This window comes from Cebus imitator, unplaced genomic scaffold (genome assembly GCF_001604975.1).
Source record: "Cebus imitator isolate Cc_AM_T3 unplaced genomic scaffold, Cebus_imitator-1.0 Scaffold105, whole genome shotgun sequence".
Lineage (NCBI taxonomy): Eukaryota > Metazoa > Chordata > Mammalia > Primates > Cebidae > Cebus > Cebus imitator.
In genome coordinates this window covers 2788571-2794922 of record NW_016107420.1, presented here as the reverse complement: position 1 = coordinate 2794922, position 6352 = coordinate 2788571, and the positions used below count along the sequence as shown (strand labels likewise).

At 32.7% G+C, this 6352-nt stretch overlaps 1 non-coding gene across 1 annotated transcript; it reads left to right on the top strand.

The window, feature by feature from the left end:
- Window positions 1-5919: 5919 nt before the first annotated feature.
- On the top strand, window positions 5920-6026 carry LOC119472574. Its single transcript, XR_005201719.1, has one exon. It is a non-coding gene; the product is annotated as a U6 spliceosomal RNA (small nuclear RNA).
- Window positions 6027-6352: the final 326 nt, after the last annotated feature.

Sequence of the window (6352 nt, the reverse complement as noted above, 5' to 3'; positions counted from 1 at the left end):
CAGCTGTGGTTTATGGAATAATATACATTGAAGATAAAACAAAATTCTTTCAGAATTCAACTTCTTTTACATGTTCCGCCTAAACTTTAAAAAATGTCCTCTTAATTCTTACTGCTTAAAATATTTATATTTTGCGCTATGTACAAAAGCCAGTGTGGCTTTTGAAAAAATAATGTATTTTTAAAATTAAGAAATGATTTTAAATGACTTTACAATATTTAACATATGTAAAGCCCTTTCGATTGTACTGAGGGGCATGCTAGTGCTAGATAAGTGTCTGCTTTTTGTTGTGATTACATGTGGAAGGGGAAGAGCTGGTGAGACTTGAAACTGCGTCCAGTGGGCATGAAAAACAGATGATCATTCCAGAGGAAAGCATAGAACTTTTGTTCAGGAGCAAAAGAAATTTGTTTTAAATTACAGATATAGTTCTAGAGAAGTATTATATATGGTAATGCAATTTTTCTTGAAAGGATCATGAGAGAAATTTGCTATACCTTATAAATGCCTCACCATGGTTCTGAGGTTAATGCACATTGGCTGTAGGTAACTGAAGTTGGAAACAAATGTCAGAGTTCATTGTGGCTTGATTCCTCTCATCCAAGGTAGAAAAGGTCCTAAGAAAATAAGAAGCTTGTGACTAATTAACTCAGCAGAAAATATTCTTACATTAACATAGTTTTTCTAAAAAACATGCAGACCATTACATACAATGTGTACATTGCATATTTTTCCTCTTTCCAATCAAAAGCCAGAAATTGTACGGAACATTCATTTTATCAAACCATTTTATTGCCTCATAGGGACATATTGTACTTATTGTCACTGTAGATCCAAAATTGTTCTTATTTTAAATACTGAAATTGTTCTTGTCTTCTTTCATCCTTGTCTTCCCATGTTGTAGAAAACAATTTAATTTGTTAAGGTTATCTTGATAGATTTCTGTAGATGAAGGAAAATGAATTCAACTTGGTTGTTACAGAAAATATTTTGTCATCATCTGAGTTTGAATAGAAATTTATTAAACATGTTCACTTGTATATGACCAGGGAAGATAAAAGAAAATTAAATAAATATGTGGGTTTCTGAGTATGTGTATATATCACCATCAGGAGATACCTACCAGTAACTTTATTACACACTCTACAAACTTTTTATTATATGCTGGTGAGTTATGGGCTGTTTCATGACCTTTAATTATATTTTACAAAGGGGTTTGAAGGACATTGTGAACTGACATGAAACTCAACTAAAAAATACATTTTGGATTAAAAGCCATCCAAGTACTATAGTTGCTCAACATAATGCAGCTTAATAGAAAACAGTCAAGCTAGTGTTGGTCAGGTTTTGGGGTGCAGAGGAGTGCTCAGCTCCCCTGAGAGGATGTTTGTCTGGGCTCTTTGTCTCTTACTCACCCAAGAATGGGAGACGGGACCAGAGTGTGGTGCACTCACAAGAAAATGTCAGACCCCAAAGAGTTTTTGCAGAAAGTGATTTATTTAAGCAGAGAGAAAGAGAGAGAAAAGGAGAAAGAAAGAGAGAAAAGCTTCCACGAGGATTGTGGAAAGGGACCCAAATATGGAATCCGAAGGGCTGTGGAAGAAGGGGCTTTTAACCTGAAGGAATTCCCTCTTCTTCCAAGCCCTTTGACCTATGAAAGGAGGTCCTTTAAATTCCGGTTGGAGTGATTGACTTTTGATTTTTTTCCCGCATGTGCCAAAGTTAAACAGAGACTGTTACGTCTCCCAGTTGGAGACGTGGGGGAAGGCAGGTAGGGCATGTTGCTGGCAAGTTCCTGCACTAGAAACTTTGCCCCCTTGTGTTCCTGCACTAGAAACTTTGTCCCCTTGTGTACCTCACTAGTACAGCAAATAAATAAATAAATGTAAATCGAACCAGTACTTAACAAAGAAATAATACAAGCTGGGAGGATAACAGATATATAATCCTGAGGATGACCTAACTTGCCACGGGTGGTTCGAATCCTAAAATCCTGCGCTCATACCCTGATTACCTAGAGCAGGGCACTCTCTGGGTCCTGAAAAACAAAATAGTGCACTCTCTGGGTCCAGCCTCATGTCCCTTCACATGGAACTCTTGTCCTCCAACTTTTCCTACCTCTGAAAAAAGAACACAAAATGTTCTCACATTACTTTGTTAAGGATAGTTCTATGCTTCCTGAAACCAAAATATTCTAGGACAACATGAGGTGTATAGCTTTCCGTAAGTGATAAAATGGAACAGAATAATTTTTTAAGACAGGGTGTCTAATCTTATGGCCTCCCTGGGCCACATTGGAAGAAGAAAAATTATCTTGGGCCACAAATAAAATACACTAACACTAACAATAGCTAATAAGCTAAAAAAAGAGAAAAAAGAAAAGAAAAGAAAAAAGGAAAGAACATCTCAAAAACAATTACTTAATGTTTTAAGAAATTAGAACGTTTACCAATTTTGTTGGGCTGCATTCAAAGTTGCCCTGGGCCACATGTGGCCCACTGGTTGGACAAGCTTCTTTAAGAGAAAAAACAAAACCCTGCCAATAATCTGTAAGAGTCATAGATCTATTAATAAATGTATTATTAAAATATATTGTGACACCTCCTAGACAATGTCTTTAGTGTTAGATTTCTAAAGCATTTTTTTAAATGTTCTTATTTTGGTTATTTTTACATTTACCGATAAAATAAAAGTGAAACACCTGGAAATGAAAAGTTAATGGAAGAATTTCAAAGTCTAATAGAATTGACAATGTGATGAAATGCTCTACATTAAATAAAATATTATATCCTCTTTTATATTTGCAAATATATTTTGTTAACTATAGGTTAGTGAAACTATTTTTAATTCAATAATATTCTTATATATTTGGAAACATCCTATATATTTAATCTGAAGTGAAGTTTATCTAACTTATTATTTGATATCCTCTAATTAAATCACCATTTAAGAAATATAATTTAGGCTGCTCCGCCTATGGAATAGTAATTCTTTATTCCTTACTTTGCTAATGAACTTGCTTTCACTTCAAAAAGAAAAAAGAAATATAATTTAGAACTTAAATTTAAAGTGTTTAATTTCCCCTAAGTACTAATATGTCTTCTTTTCCAGTATGCTACATAGCATTTTAAGAGTAGTATTTAACAGAGTTAAAATTCTCATTTTTTATTTCGAATTCATAACTACAAAATTTTGTGATATTTAATTAAATTATACAACCTGATCAAGACACAATGTCTTTATCTAGAATTAATACTAGTATATATCTGCTGGAGATTTGGTAAGGTTTTAATGTGAAATGGTATGTGATAGAACTCTCTAAATTTCAAAGATCAATTCAAATATTAGTAATTATCATATTTGTAAAAATCAAATGATTATTTTTTGCACCAGGCATCAATGAATTGAAGTCCAGTCAGTCTGCTTGTTTCTATCATAAAATTTAATTGGAACATTGTCATGCCAAATTGTTTACGTATTGTCTATGATTGCTTTCTTGCTACAAAGGCAGAACTGAGCAGTTATGGCAGATACCATGCAGCTGGCAAAACTGAAAATATTCACTCTCTGGCTGATTATGAAAAAGTTTGTTAACCTCTGATTTACGTTATTAATTATGTGAATGTTTTTAGTATTTTTCATCAAGACTGCTGGACTTATAAATGCCATTTAAGCAATAGTGTCTTAAGAACTATTAAAACTTCATAAATTCTTGTGTCCTATTTTTAAAACCTTGAATTATTACATTGGTCTATATGTAAACTTGTTTTTATTACTTACAACATGTGGCTCAAATATTACTGTCAATTAGCATGTATTTTATCACAAGTTCATAGATTTTTTAATGTTTGTTTTGTGTGGGTATGTGTGTGATTAATATGAAAAGATCATTGGTGCTTCTATCTAGTCTTGCAAGCATGGATAAATGTAACCAAGTTAACAGCACATACATATATAAATATATAAGCTTATATATTTATACCCATATATCTCATGTCACATATCACATAACACATACATAGATGATAGGTAGGTAGGTAGATAGACAGATAGATTTGAATTTTTCCATGTTTCTGCTGGAAATTTTTAATTTAAAAGATTTTAATTTCTGAATTTATTTTATGTCTTTATTTACTCACTTACCTTCTTATTTTAATTTCCAGGGCTGAGAATGGTAGTCCCGTCGTCACTCATTTTCTCTGCTTGTCTTCAGTGATATGACTCTCTTCAGGCACTCGCACTGCTTCCCGTGGGTTAAGGCAGACACAGATATCCTGCGAGGAAACCGAACATGATGGGGAAGTCGGTTGTTCACTTTCATCTAACTTTTTACATTGTAGATATAGTGAGTTGGTGGGAAATTTTCTGCATACTTGGTGCTGGGCAGAATGAGGGCACGAGCATCATAGATTGTGGAAGTCCAGTTCTCTTACCATCTGCTCATAGATTTTCCACTTCTCTGTGACCCCAGAAACTATTCTGTCTTCATGTTTGAGTTCTGGGCTATTTCTGGTGATAAATTCAATGCTGTATATTTGGTCTTGGTTTTCTTTGTAGGGGGAGAAGACAGTTTTCTTCTATGCTGCCATTTTGGAACCCTGAATTTATTAATATTCTTCCATTTTAGTTCAGTTGTTAAAATGTTTGGAATCTCTTGCTATTTTATATGCAAAGTAAGTTTATGTACTTTGCTATAGTCAGTTTCTCTATAGTCAGTCAATTTTGCTGTAGCACAAAATATGTGTTCTTATGCAAAACTGCACTGAAAATACTAGAGGGCTTATGGAAAAATGTTAAAAACTTAGTAACACACATTTTTTAAAATTCAGAATCCGAATTAAGAGTCCCAGAGTTTTACATATGACCATTTTTAAATAAATGCATAATACATAGAAAAAGATCTGAAGTTTACTTGCGGAATGATTGCAACTTGTGAGTTATTCTGAAGTGATGGACGGATGATTATCTGAAATTTGATGGGATGTTGGACTATAAGAACATGTGACACAATCATAGTGATAGATACTTGAGAGGCATGGTGTGTGTATTTGTGTCTATGTGTGTATGTGAATTGATTTAGTTGTGAGAAGTTTTCCACATTCAGTTTCCCACACATAAAATGATGCATAAGCAAATGTAAAATTTGCATTAATCTAAAATTGTTAATATAGCAATTGCCTTGGAATCAATTTGTATTTATAAGCAAGTGTTACAGCAGAGCTTAATACACATGGACACCATTTCTCAATCTTTTCATCTTTGTTTATGCTGGTAAACTATGATAAATCATACAGACATGAATATCTTTCTTCTTTACTTAAGCCTATAGTCTGGAACAAATTCCAGGGCAAGACATTCCAGTTTACCTTATCCAAATTATTTACTTACATACTATCCAGCAGCTAAATAGTCTCTTAAGCAGAATAAATCGCTTTGTCCAAAATGCTAAATAATGAGAATTTTAAAAGTCATAATAGCAAGTCTTTGAGAGGACCTAGTCTTTAAGGTCACAATTTTCATAGTTAAACAAAATATATCTGTTATCGTCCAGTTTTGTTGATTTTCTCTATGATCACACATTATTTATTATTTCTCTACATCTATTTGAAAAGATTTATTTGCTAGAATAATAATTACAAAGTTATGTGATTTATTAAAAATTATGTTATTTTCTACAAAAATAAACATTTATTTATAAAATTTTATTTCCATAAAAATATACTGTATCAGCATTCTTACAAAACTCATAAAGTTTGTTTTAAGAAAATTCTTGTCCACATTGTGCCCTCTGTTACACAATTTGGTACAAATAAATTCCTAGAATGCTTAGAAAAATTTCTCCTGTCCTCAATATTAGCCTCATATTTATTCTTCCAAAACAAATTTAGAGAATGAAATGATGAATAAAGAATCGAAGTTGTGCTCACTTTGGCAGCACATATACTGAAATTGGAATGGTATAGAGAAAACTAGCATGTCCCCTGTGCAAGGATGACATGCAAATTCATGAAGCATTCCATATTATTTTTACACCAACAATAGACAAACAGAGAGCCAAATTATGAATGAAATCCCAGTCACATTTGCTAAAAAGAGAATAATATATCTAGGAAAAGAGCTAACAAGGGAAGTGAGGGGACTGTTTAAAGAAAACTATAAACCACTGCTCAGGGAAATAAAAGAGGACATAAATAAGCAGAAAAACATTTCATGCTCATGGATAGGAAGAATCAATATAGAAAAAAATGGCTATATTGCCCCAAGTAATTTATAGATTCAATGCTAATGACATTAAACTACCATTGACATTCTTCATAGAATTAGAAGAATCTAATTTAAAATTCATGTGGAA